A 15,396-nucleotide genomic window follows, 5' to 3' on the forward strand; every position below is an offset into this window, starting at 1 on the left:
ATCGCCATTTCATCAAAAATTAACACTCCTTTCAACCTTTTTTTCGATGCTGACGATTTTAAGCGTATGGCATCAAAAGCTTCTTTTGTAAACCCCGGTTGGCAATCAAGAGCAGTATACCAGCGTGATAATGTTTTTGGATGAGGTAAGCGTGTGGAGAATTGACTTCGAACATACGAATAAGCTCTAGGTGAATAAAAGTGCAGGGTTAATGCAAATTTACGTAACTCGGGACTGTATTGTTTTTTAGACGTATGGCCCGTGCTCGCGATCAAAAAATCTTTATTCCCCTCGAGTGAAGTTAAAAGTTCTAAATTTTCTTCTAAAACCAATTGTTTTAACCTTAACGAATTAATTATTGTTTTAAATGTGACGACTTTTTTTAAAAGTCGTCTTTTAACAGCTTGAATATTTTTTAGTCTACGCAGCCTTGCCGATGCTAATGCTTTTACACGGTTTTCCGACATGTTTTGTCTTTTGATAATCTCCTCCATATTTTTGATGAGCTTTCGCATTTTTTTTTTCCTTGGGGTATTTTCGGATGCTTGTATCGGACGTGGCTTCGAGACCTGAAATTAAATACATATGTAGGTATACTTTATATAATTATATTTTATACCATGTTCGATCCTAAAAGATCACAGAGTGGATGTTATATCAACAGGTTTTTTTATGAGAAATCGATGTTAGCCTCTTGTAACGTATCAGGTCCATACTCATATAACATGGCTTTGTAAATTAAGCCCGTAATTGTTGTCGGAACGAAAACCGAAATAGAGCCGATATATTATATTTTTTTACTTGAACCGGAACGAAAAAATAACTGTTCAAACCCCTGGTACATAACATGTAAAATTTTCCAGACCCTAGAGTCGAATCCGGGAACCTCCACATTAAATGCTTATATAGTAACCGCTCAGCCAATAATAATGGCAATGATATCCTTCTCAGAAATTCACTCAATACCTACCTACTTTCCCTAATTATACAATAGGTTTAAATCATTGTATAGCCCATTATCTAAATTACCATTACTACTATAGTCCAGGTAGAAAAAATCTTAGATATTTTTTCCGCATATTATAAATTTCACTAACTACAAAATATTGTCAATGATATTGATAATAATAATAATAATAATAGAAAATAGAAGAATGAATCATGCCAGTAGGTATGTTTTATCTATTTTTGTATTTTCGTTCAAGCGGTTGCCACATTTAACTGGTATTTTATTGTAATTCGTTTAAATTATATATTATGGAACCTCTTTGTTCAAATTACTTACCCTCAAAAAATGTTTCAATCCTTCAAATTGCGTGGGCAATGCGTCATACGTTAAGCATACCCTTTTTTTCGTTCTTTTAAGATATGCCGCTTCGAAATGTTTGGAACAAATACAACTACTGGAAGTCGGAGCCCAGCTGGAAGGATTGACACGATGTATTTGATTTATCCAATTCTGCCTTTTTGGTTCATATTTTGGGAATCTGTAATCCATTAGGGAGCAACATTACAATAACATTCATAAACCAATTACATTTAGGAAATCACGAAGCAAAAATGTTAACAAACAGGGCACTAAATCGATTATTCCTCGGGAGTTTTTCAACATGTATACTAAATTCCATTTCTTCAAAACAATAAAATGATTGCCTACTATAGGTAATCTTTACTAATATTTTTTTTCAGTTTTTTGTTACTTCAATTTTAACCACATACCCACTTTTTGCGGACGCCTATGAATAATCATTTCGCTAGTGCTCGCCCAAAGTGCTCGCACTAGACGTTCAGCATTAAAATATAATTTTCTATTTTTTTACATTATATAGTATTGTTAAGCGGTGAAAATGCATCCATTAGATAAAGATATGCATAATTAAAGTTATTTCGAAAAAAAAACTAGGTCACTTGATATTAAAATATATAATAATATACAAATAAGTTATCACGAACATGTATCAACTTACCTATGAAACGTAATACCATCTTCTTGCTTATCAGTACGGCTACCACATTTTAACACAACACACAGAACCATCTTTTCTACTTAATTAACTAAAAATATTTACCACTGACTTTATGTTTACCACAAAAAACAGCAATTGTTGCAACACGAGCTCGCGGTTATGGATGCTTTCTGAAGCGTTTCACCACGATTTGCCAGCGACATTGTTGGAAACTAACCAACACACGTGTAGACCTTTTATCTTACTCTAGCGCGTGTCTCAGAGATCGTAAGGGTGCCGAATACTTTCTCGCTCGCACTCATGCATCGTTTTTGTTCAGGCCTTGGAGGTAACCCTTTCCACTAAGAGCCTCTGCTTATTATGACGGCCAGTCGGTTGATCAGTGGTCCACTTTTACCCCGTGCGTACCTTACCTCGCCTTATTACTTCCGCAGCGGTACTTTCGCTTTATCCTGCTCCATCTCTCTTGCTACCCAGACAGTACATAATCTACACGGACTGCTTGTGGTTATGCTCACCCATCAACCATCACATCGATTTGCACCGGATGGCCGTCGTAATGGGCAGAGGCTCTAACTTTCATGGAACATTTCAAATATCAAAATAATATGGATTGTTTGTTTGCATAGCATCTGAGAAATTTAACAAACTGGCATGCTTTGACACATTGCTTATATGCTGTCTTATTAGAGGAACTAAAGAATGCCCTATCATCTATTTGCAACATCCTTTCTTAGCACTACTTATACATCACATAATATTCTCTCAATTCTTTTCTATAGTATGGATGTATGGACACTAAAACATGAGATGTCACTAACAGTTGAAGCTGAACCTTCCTTGAACTAATCGGGTGACAAAATGAATGAGTTCTCAATCGAATGGGAAAAGGCCGAAAGGTTCTGCATAGTATAAAAACCAGAAAACTATAATACCTCGGCCACATTATGAGAGGATAGATCTACAGCATTCCCCAACTTGTAATCCAAGGAAAGATCAACGGTTAGCTTAGCAGAGGATGACGCCGCATTTCGTAGGTTAAGAACATCCGTGATTGGTACGAGTGGAGTTCCACTGAATTGTTCCGGGTAGTAGATGATAAGGCTAAGATCTCCCTGATGCTTGCCGATCACCACACTAGGGAATGGCACGATAAAAAGAAAATAGATGACTCGTCAAAAAAAGAAATTCGATATTTTCCAAAATTTAATTATTAACTTAATTATTTCAAATAGGGCAGAAATAATAAACGCAATACAAAATTCTAAAAATCGTTAAGCTGTCGGCCCTGATAATATTTACAACGAAATGATAAAATTATTAGAAGAAGATCAATTAGAAATTCTCGTTGATTTGTTTAATAAAATTTACGAAACGGGCATAATTCCCGATGATTGGTTGAAATCGACATTCATCACTCTACCAAAAAAGGCGAATGCAAAGGAGTGTAGCAAGTTTAGAACAATAAGTTTGATGAGCCACATGTTAATAGTCTTATTAAAAATCATCCATAATAGGATTTTTCGAAAATGCGAAGAAGACATGGATGACACACAATTTGGCTTCAGAAGTGGTTTGAGCACTCGCGAAGCACTCTTCAGCTTGAATGTTCTAGTGCAAAGATGCCTAGATGTTAATGTTGATGTTTATATGTGTTTCATCGATTACGAGAAAGCATTCGATACTGTTAGACATCCTAAACTTCTCGAACTCTTACAGGAGAAAGGCATCGATGCAAGAGACATTCAACTGATAGCTAACTTATATTGGAATCAAACAGCGAATATAAAGATTGAAAACGAAATCAGTGGAGAGGTAAAAATTCGTCGCGGTGTAAGACAGGGTTGTATATTGTCACCTTTGCTATTTAACATGTACTCGGAAGCTATTTTCAAAAAAGCCCTACAAGGTGAATCGGTGGGTATTATGGTTAATGGTAAACATATTAACAATATACGATATGCCGATGAAACTGTGCTGATTGCTGATAGTTTAAAGAGTTTACATCAACTGGTAGAAAAGGTTAATGAGGTCAGTAATTCTTATGGTTTAATAATGAACCTCAAGAAAACAAAACTATTACTAGTATCAAAAACAGCGACACCAGACACCAACACAAATTTTGTCATTAACAGCGAGCCAATCGAACGTGTGACCCATTATAAATATTTAGGTACATGGGTCAATGAGAAATGGGACCAGTCTCAGGAAATAAAAACTAGAATTGAGATCGCAAGGATCGCCTTTCTCAAAATGAGACGCCTCCTTAGCAATCGAGATTTTAACCTAGGTCTGAGACTGCGTATGGTACGTTGTTATGTGCTCTCAATTCTTTTCTATGGTATGGAAGTATGGACGCTAAACCAAGAGATGTCACGGAGACTTGAAGCTTTCGAGATGTGGCTGTATAGACGCATACTCAAAATTCCTTGGACTGACCGGGTGACAAATGTTGAAGTTCTCAATCGAATGGGGAAGGACCGAGAAGTTCTACGTAGTATCAAAACCAGGAAACTACAATACCTCGGCCACATTATGAGAGGACAAAAATACAGCATTCCCCAACTTGTCATTCAAGGAAAGATCAATGGAAAGCGTAGCAGAGGACGGCGCCGCATTTCGTGGCTTAAGAACCTCCGTGATTGGTACGAGTGCAGCTCCACCAAACTGTTCCGGGTAGCAGACGACAAATATAAGATCGCATTGATGGTGGCCGACCTCCGCTAGGAGATGGCACAATAAGAAGAAGAATTATTTCAAAAAATATCAAATATATTTAACATTAAATTTTATATCATATGTTTAGTATATTAATATTATGTTCCGTAAGTATGGACTATTCTTTTTGGTTACCCAACGTTTACGTCTTTTCAACAGGTACTGTTCGCCACTGCTATCTAATACTGTGATACAACGAGTTCAAAGGGCTACCTTTTTAGTAGTAAAACTCTTTAATTTTTTAATTCAAATAAATATCTCATTTTATTGTTATTACAATAAGATATTCAAATCTTATGACTGCTTTCTAATGGCCATCTTACACGTAGACGTTCCATCGGGAGAATTAAGGCGACATCACACGACAACATGACATTGTTGCTTTTAGCTTGCATGCTGTCTCACAGCACATCACCTGATGGATTTAACACAACAATGCACTCCCGCTGTGATTATTCATTTTATCAAATTGTTTCTATTCCACGTTGAATGTTTGCATGGTATGCACTTACTTAGCTGACAGCTGAATAAAATATATGCATCTAAAGTATGTAGGTATACTTACCTACTACATGTAGAATCTATATTTTATTAAGTAAGTAGTACCTACAACTAAAGATTTTACTATCAAAATTGTCTATGCAATACGTAGGTGACTTAAAAAATATTTATTATCCAAAATCTAAATAGTACCTAACGAATCTTGTTAACAAGCTATAAAGTCAACATTTAACTGAATATTTAAAGTAAATACTAATATTTTCGCTCAAAAGTGGTAGATATAGGTCTCCAAATGTTGGAGGTTATTTTTAATTTTAAGAGAAATAATTTTTGAACGTTCGCGCAACCCATTGGGTTCTCACCTCAACTACACATGTAAATTTGTATCGAAAATAATTCTAAAAAATAAGTTAAAACTAACTAATTGTTATTACTAACTAACACAGTTCGAATTTTTCGCTCTACTTTTGGGTTAGCCGTTTAAGATCTACTGCATAACTTAAATATACCTAAATAATTTTAAGTGGTACATAAATTCATGTACGCATTTTAGAGGCGGCCAAGATCCACATCGGATTGTACCTAGAGAGAGTTAAAGAACATCGTTACATACAACTACACCGAATGAATTAAGTAGACCTCAGAAATAATGGGAACTGAAATACATAACGGGTAAGGAAGGACTCGAGTAAGGAATAAACCGTGTTAAACTTACACACGTGTCAAGAATACATTTTACGTCGAATACTGAAAACTGCTCTCGGTTTATGCATTTACGCTCATTTAATGTTGGTGTATTACACACACTATTGCACGTGCATAATGCGTGGTTCATTTTTGTAGGACACTCACACATTCAAAAGCCTGCTTCAACATGCTATTAGAGAATCATTTATTTTTTAATGATTTTTTTTTATGATGTTAATTAATAATGTATGTCTAAAAATAGTATTTTACTTGCGGTCCGCCGTTTATGTTATATTTCTACTGTGGTCCTTCATCCAAAAAGTTTGCCCAGGTCTGATGTTAGATAGATACATAGACTGAATATGATGAAAGAAATTGGTTTTTGTTTCAGTTACGCGTTATGTCACACAGTAGTAGTACCAAGGATGTTAATATAAAGCTATAACATTTCAGTATGCAATAAAGGCAGATGCCCGCGGCCACATGGCTTAAATTACCAAGAAGATTGCGTCGTAAATTGAAATATTTGGGAATATATCATCGATACATTCTCCTACAAACTGTAATATTTTATACCGTTATTGCCTCGGTTGTCGTTTTAATATCGCAGATGCTTCCGTTAAAAAAACATGAAAAATATTGTTTGACTTAGCGTTAACGGCATACTAGCGTCAATCGCATAAGAATCGCGAACAATTTAAAACTTTAAAGTATGTAAATGCTTCATTACTTTGCATTCCGGCTCTAAGATGAAAATAATGTAATATATATATATTTATTCTAAAAATATTTTTTAGAATATATCGTCGCCCCAAAAGCAAAAGGGCACTTGTGCATAAATTGAGTTTTGAGAAAAACGCATTTTAAGTGTTTTTGGAGTGAAAAAAAATCGTGGAGAGGTTATTACTTAATATTTTGAAATGAAATTTTGCACACATGTGACCTACTTACTCAAGATTGAAATGCAATTTAAATTTTTATATAATTTGTCAATTTTTGATTTTTAATAGGCTTTAAGTCACATGTTACCTTTTTCCTATATGCATTTATGAATAGTTTTATCTTCGTCTTTTGATTTTCGAGCGTCCACTTTACGCTTATTGTGATCTTCCAAAATATTTATTTGGGCCTCTTTGTCCGCTGCCAACATGTTTTTAAATTCTTCACAAATTTCACAAGTGCCCTTTTTCTGCAACGAAATTATTTTTTTAGTACAAATGCACTTACTCACTTTTAAATAATTACACTTGTTACCTTTTTCCTATATTATTTTTGTAAACATTGCACATAGTTCCTAAAATCGTGTACATGTTACCTTTTTCCTATGCATTAAATGAAGATCAGTTTACAAATACACAAGTAACCTTTATTTTCTTTGCTCAATTGTGAATTCAAGGGTTTTGCTTCACAAATGCTGTTTTGCCCATAATGTAGAGAAAAAAATTACGAAGAAAACTGCATTCATAATTCAAAACCGTCAAAATTGCACATGTGCCCTTTTGCTTTTGAGGTGACGATATTATCTATCTGTTTATTTGTTACCACATATAATACAAGTGAATATCATTTGATCCAATTTTATGCGAGGTAATCAGGCAAAGAGGCGTATTACTATAGTAAAAAGTGCAAAGTTATAAAACGTATATTGTACCTACCGATAGCGAAGGGTGGAGGTGGGCTTTTAAGATCCGACATAAATAGTGCACACTAAACTTTGTGAGTCAAAAATATTTGTTTTAAATGAATTAAAACTAATGTGTAAATAGTGTTTGTTAATTTAACCCTGTAGGTGATGTAGGTACCAGTGGCGAGGGTTGAAAGTAGACTGTTAAGATACGACATAAATAGTGCACACTAAACTTTGTCAGCCATACTTATTAGTGTTCATTGAACTAAGAATACAATAATTTGCAGATGGCGTTGGTTAGTTTTTAAATTCAATTGTATTTTTCTTTTCTTGTATTGCTTGTCCTATCTATGTACATACTTTTTTATGTTTTTCTGTTTTTTTCTTTAACGTACTCTCTCAAACTCTCCAATTATATTCATTACAGCTGTACATAATATTTGATCTAATTTAATTTGGTTTATTATGCTTTTTCTGTCCACCTATTATTGGGACCATCGCATCATTATTTTTTCTATATTATATTTATATTTATCCTTTGTGATTGATCCTGTTAAAAAAACCCTGTCTCATCCAAGCCATAGCAGATAATTATTGTAAAAAATATTCCTTTTTCTATTCTTCTTCTTCGACCATGTCCGATTCTAATAGGATCATATGGCCTCCACAGAGTAGAGGTTTGTATTAACAGATTTTGTTTTTACGAGAAATGGATGTCAGCCACTTGCTCAACCTATTAGGTCCATACCCTGACTCACACACATATTGGAAAACAATATGTGTACTTGCCAGACCCAGGATTCGAACCTGGGAGCCACGGCATGATGGTCCAACGCTTATGCCGCGCGGCCACCGTGGGCGTCATTTCATTTCATTCATTCATTTCATTCATTTTCTATAACATATCTAAAATTATGCTATTAAACCATAATATGTACATAATTTTAGACATTTTATAGATAGAAGACTAATTTTATCGATTATTTTATGTCTGTGTAGATACATCCCAAATTGTATACTTACTTATTTTGATACAGTTTGCTCTGTTAATATTTTTTTAATATTTGAAATGTCTTTAGGTTATGTATGAACATCTATTTTTCATAAATAATTATCTAATACTTAATATGTAATTTCGCCAATATATTAATATATTTAATATTCGGTACAGTTCCCCTATATTGAATCTAATGTCGTGTCACCTAGATAATTCCGTTACTAGATTTCTTTAAATCAGCAACTCGATAATATTACAAAGATAATAATAACAACTGAGTTATCAAAATAAAAAAAAATGAAAGGTAGACACTAAACAGCAACTTTTTCGACTTCCCTCCGAGCATAATTCTTCGTCGTCCTCGCATCCTTCAGCCTCACAATGCCTCATTGTTCCACCATCTTTGTCGCCACTCGTGTCGAGTGCCCAAACATACGAAGGCTGCTCCTCCACCTCCTCATTCTTCGGCCACTTCACTTTCAAATGCACGAAAAAATCTTTGAAGCCGCGTTAACTTTTTTAACATTTTTTTGTAAGCACTTTTTCGCCTCACTGCAATAGTACTTGAACAATATAGGTACGCTTGCCTACCTTACCTACCTGCATGCTTTTCTCTCTTTATGCAAGATACTATAATATTACGTACAATACAGGTAAGTACCTACATAATAAAATTTACTGGATATGTGATAAAGAAAATTACATTTTTATAAACGTTTATTTTTAATTAAATCATAAAATATTGGGTATCAATATTTGCAATACTAAATCAATGAAATTGTTCTCTTTTTATTCAATATTGAATATACGGACGGCATAGATCATTTATTATAAAAAAAACCTTATTTTCAAAAATCTAATACATATTGGAAAGTATGTTTCTGGGGTTTTTCAAAATCATGTTTTTGCTATAATAGAGAATGTCAGCGGTCGAAATTGAAGATTTTACGAACCGGAGCGCTCGATAATTTTCTGAAAATATTAAAATATTTAAGTACCTATGTACCAGTGGCGAAGACTCCTTACTAGGCAATTATTTAAAGCCTACCTTCTTAAGAAAAATATTTTTTAATTTTATATTGACATATCAAATAATATAATCACATAATAATATATTCAATATGCCCAACGACATCTATCGTATAATTGTCATAATAATTTTACGATCTTTTCCACTATTTCAATAAGCACAATTTATGGCATGTCTCGAAGGTTTAAAAAAATAAGCGAAATCTCGTTTCGCTTTACATATTGTATGGATTACGTTCGCGTGAATCGAAAACTTTTTTTATATGAAGTTTGTTTCTCATAATTTCAAGACGTCTGTGGTGGCCCATTTAAATTGGTAAGCTATTTAAGAAGCGCTTACGCTTACATATTACGTAAGTGCACATTTATTCAAAATAATTTATATAAGATAATTTAAAAAAATAATTTCTAGGGATTCAATCACATATAAATATTGATTGTTGTTAAAAATAATATATAATTTATCTCGTGATTTTTATTTGTCAGTTAATTTATTCATAGACTAAGACAATTTATTCAGCCAATTATGTAAGTTGAAATCTGATATTGTATCTAAGTCTGTGTTTTAAATATAGAAGTATTTTAAAATGTCTAGTTTACGGGTTAAATTATAAATTGTTATGGAACAGACTCACAACAACGGATATTTTCAATATATTTTGAGCATATCTTGCGTTTATATTTAAGAAAATACATAATTCAAATTAATTGCTTAATTTTATACCATCAGTGAGCTTTTGAAATTTCATCGGCTTTTGTGTACCTACCTATTCATCAGTAGTTATGTCGGATTAATCTTCTTATTTCCCGTAAATACATCTAACAAGTGTGCTGTCTCCACAGCCTACCTGTTTCCAAGAGTCACCCTTCGCCACTGCTATGTACTAGCATTATATAATATAAATACCAAGCTCTGACCATAAAATGAAGTAACTGTCTTTAAACTCGGGACATGCAAGATTATGGTATAATGCTATAATGTGTCGGCGATGGTGATGACAATTAAGGCTTACGTCACGTCATTAATATTATATTTTTACTATGATTCCGACAGGTTTCGTATTTTTTAATGATTCACGAAGCGTGATGCAATATTTAATTTTTCCACGATACACTGCAGAATAAGAACAGGAGCTGCGCTCCGGTGCGTTCCGGTCCATTTCGAGCACTGAGAATGTAACTATATTCAGTACTGAGTAAAAAAATAATAACGTCAATAATACAAATTTTTTTAGCACCAGACGTAACTGTAACATAGTATTGTAATTTACCTTAATCAATCACAAAATGATTGGTGTAATTTAAAGTACCTCAATTAAAATGTAGTTATAAAAAATAATTCGCATGAATCATAAACGGATCGATAGCTTAGGGGTGAAAACACTCACGCGAAATATGAAAGACGTGAGTTCGAGGCCAACTTTGTTCCTACATCTTTTCTAATATTATGTTTATGAATGAACCTAGGTACGAGTATGTGTATGGTTCGTTGTTATGTTCCCTTAATTCTTTTCTATGGTATGGAACTATGTGGCTGTAAAGACTACATACGAATCCTGCAAATTCCTTGAACCGACCAGTTGACGAATATTGACGTTCTCAATAGAATGGGAAAGGACCGAGACGTTATGCGTAGTATATAAACCAGAAAACTACAGCACCACATTATGAGAGGACAAAAGTACAGCATCATTTCCTAACTTGTCATCCAAGGAAAGATCAAGGGTAAGTGTAGCAGATGACGACGCCGTGTAGCTCCACTGAACTGTTCCGGATGGCCGACCTCCGCTAGGGAAAGAAGAATGTTTATAAGGTTTTAAAAACTTAGGTTTTTTTTTCTTAATTAAAAAGTGTAATTAAACATATACCTATAGTAGAAATTGAGTATTGTATTTACACCCGCCAGTGGTAGAGTTACTTATATGAAGACGTGGGTCTTGGATTTAAATTCCCACATCTGATGTTTTCAGTGACCTGGGTTTCGTATAATATCTTCATCTTTAGGTACTGCAAGTTAATTTGCAGTTTTTCTAATCGTGGATTTCCAAATGGCTCACAACCATTATTCTCATAAAAAAACTCTCGTACTCTGTGAAATTCGCATTATTTATTTCCAGTTGCTATGCAACCACTATGATGAACAGAAGATATGAATTCATTATTATCACCAATCAATTCATAGTGTGATGAAGGTTTTTATATTAATTCTTCTCTTATATATTTTCGTCTGTCTTTTTCTTGTATTCTGGTTGTTATATTACGTATTTTATGTATGTCATCTCAATGATATATGGTCGATTGTTTCCAATACAATATCACGGTCTACTCTAATAAGGCAGACTTCATACACTCAAATTTCCCAACGAATTCTACTACCTTCAAAATAGGTTTTTATCCAGTCGGATAAGCTAAACAAATCCCATCATGAATTAATTTCGCGCAATTTAATGTCACTTGTTGGCATCCGCAATTTTTCCGGCAATTTTCCGTTTCGTCACACGCGGAAAACTCACGCCTGAATTATTATTATCATTATGAAGTTAGCCGAGAGTGGAAGATCATTCGTTTGCATCCCTCCCTGTGTCACGCGATATTTTATAGCTTCCTCTTTGTCATAATATTCTACATATTATAAGCTTTTCCAGCCCTTGTCTGCCACCCTTGCCTATCCATAGCGGGGAGCTTAAGCGCAGCGTCGTGTAATTAGTATTCTATTTCACGAATATTCACTGCATGGATGAGCAAACGGCCACCTATCGCGAAGGTATACTTACGTTTTTCCGTGGAGTGCAAATCAGCCGTTAATACAATATTGTTCAACGGTTATTGATATAATTACATTAAATATAATGTTTAAATAACCTCCGAATATAAGAAAATGCATCTTTTCAAGACTGTGATCATATATTGCGCACAGAAACTATAGTATGCAAAATTCCTTTATCATTTTTTTGTTGTTATTACGATCGACCCTACACATTTTCTCTCGCCGTATGATGCCGCAAATTTACGGATCGGAGAAACTTATTAAGTAGGTAGCTCTTCCTTTCTAGTTAACTTACAAGGACACTTTCTCGAATAAGCTAGAAAACGAAATACTATAAAATACAAATAACGTAAGTTATTTAGGCCAAGTTACGTAACCTAATTTGTATTTATTATAAAAATAATGGGTAGGCGATATAATAAATATTGCTAAACTACTAAAAAGCAATGATCCGGATATTACGTCATCATGTGAATATGCATTATAGTACATAACGGCGAATTTCTTTGACACAAATGAAGCAATTGATTTATCAAAAAATAAATAAAAGGGGGCCTTGATACAGGTCAAATAAGTCATACAATTATCAAGTTATACCAAAATTTAAAAAATATGATATTTCTTACAAATTGAGTATTAATATTACCCAAAATTACATCAAAATATCTTCAAGTAACATCAAACCGACCTATAGTTACTGAAACAAATACAAAATAAACTACGAATATTGCTATCTTTAAGAATGCGATGTGATTCTAGGAAAGAGATCTACGATATGGAAAAACATATATAATTTATAGTGGTACAAGTATGATATATTCTTTTTAATACTATAACAGGCCATGGGATCCAATGACAGTAGTATTGATTATAGTAGTAGAAGTGAAACCATCACAAAAACATTCGGACTTTGAGAAAGTCACATAAATATATTATATTGTCACCTCGCCGGGAATTGAACCCGGGGCCCCATCGATATTTTACTAGGTATGTTATTAGTTGTAGTTTTTGATTTTTATTTATTTTTTATCGTAGTAGTCCTCCAAATCAGTGACTCGAGCGAACCCGCCACTGATTATACACCATAAAGGCCTCTGAATCAAGGAATTGATTAATATTGGAGGAAATACGTACCAACGAAGAGCTGAGAAGAATCGAAACAAATGAAAATATCTTCACCATACGGCCTTCAATGGAAAAACACGTATCATAAAGCAATCTGTATACGTGATGAAGTGATAATCGCATTTTATAAATGTTTTTTATTGTTGAAGTTTAAAGTGAATAATAAAGGATGTGTATTACTAACTTATTGACTATTAATCTCTCAGTAGACAATTTAAAGGCTAGCGTTTTCTGCACAGTGAAATTTCATATTATTTATCGAACAATGAATTCATAATGTGATCAAAAACCTCCATAAAAATATGACACAGAATCGTATATATTTTTTATAAAAGTACTGATCCCAAATTGCTTTTCAGAAATAACATAATATCCAGTGACGCGCGCTATTCTATACACACAGCACATAATCCAGCCTCATTCGTTTTTTCCGGAATACATAGATAAAAAAAATGAAATGGGAAATCCCCACACCGCGAGAGCTCAGGAGCCTTTGTCTCGCAGCGCCACTTGTGAATTTTCTTCCTCATTTTGTGTGGAAAACCCCCTTACAACCTTACCTACCTTATGCTAGAGGTGCAAAACATACGGCAAGCGAGAAACGGACTTATAGTCCGTAAAAAAGGTTGAATTAAGTAATAGCTCACAACATGGGTTATTTACACTTAATAATGACAGTCTAGTGATTGTTTTTTTTAATATAATTTAAGAATACTTAGTCAAATTATCAATGTGTCCGAGACGGCTTGACTGGTTAATAAAATATTTGATAATGGTGGGCTAAACTAATTGGAAAACTGTGACATTAGATCGCCCTGGATGCGAAGAGTTTCCGGAGTTGACTATGGGCTGTAGAACTAATAATGATGAAAGCATCGTTTTACTTTAGTCATGTGAATTCATACCGCACAAATATGTGACGGCTCTGTTCAATCAGTCCGTTGTTGGCCTCGGCTTACAATACACATTTAACATACAGCCTGAGGATGTCTAAAGGTTAAATCCGAGTCGGGAAAATAATCAATGGATACTTCTTAATTTATACAGTTTTTTTTTTTAATTTATATATCCGTTGATATTCATCACATATTATGTATTTCGTTAACATAGGTACGAGTAATTAAGTTGATTAAAATAAAATAGTTAATGTTATTTTAAATTTTAAACAACACGAATATTTTTATTATATATTATAATAAGTATACTTTTTTTAAGTTTTGATAAATTGACATCTGAAAATTTGAATTTAGCCATACCATCTATGTTAATAGAAAAACTACAAGTCAGAATTGTTGATTTGCTTGGCAACCGCTTGTTGAAATTCCCTTCAGTATTTACTATTACATAAAACACTTAGCTTAAATTTAATAAAACACAATGTACCTACCTATTTAGTGCTAATTCCACATAATACAATACTAACCAGGACATTTGCCGTCCGCTTCAATGGGACATTTTCAACTGATTAATATTAATTAACAAATTTCAAAGATAAAATTTTTATTTAATATATTGACAATAATTAAAATAGTTGCTATATAAACGAAACACGTTTCGTATCAAATAAATAGCATATTATGCATTAGTGAATACTTATCAAATGAAAATCGTAATGAAATACCACGTATGTAATCAGTGAATACTAAATATAAATATCTAATTTAAAAAAATGCTTTTGTACTGGAATATTATTCTAATTATCGTAGCATTATAATTAAATTAATTCTTCTACGGCAAAAATGATATTACATGATCTTTTTCGGTGATAGTGAACATATTAAAATGTAAGCCTATCGTCATAATGCTAAATTTCGTCAATAGTTTAACAAAGTTAATTACGTGTATTATTATTTATTTTGACTTAAGTAACAATATGTTTATCTTATGTATCTTGGCAGTATTTTTTATGGAAATGAATTTGTTAGTTGAATACAAACATACAATAATAAAATTGTAGCAGTTTCCAAATATTTCCGAT

Source organism: Rhyacophila brunnea, unplaced genomic scaffold (assembly GCF_057557595.1).
Source record: "Rhyacophila brunnea isolate RB1 unplaced genomic scaffold, BYU_Rbru_1.0 scaffold_9, whole genome shotgun sequence".
Classification (NCBI taxonomy): domain Eukaryota; kingdom Metazoa; phylum Arthropoda; class Insecta; order Trichoptera; family Rhyacophilidae; genus Rhyacophila; species Rhyacophila brunnea.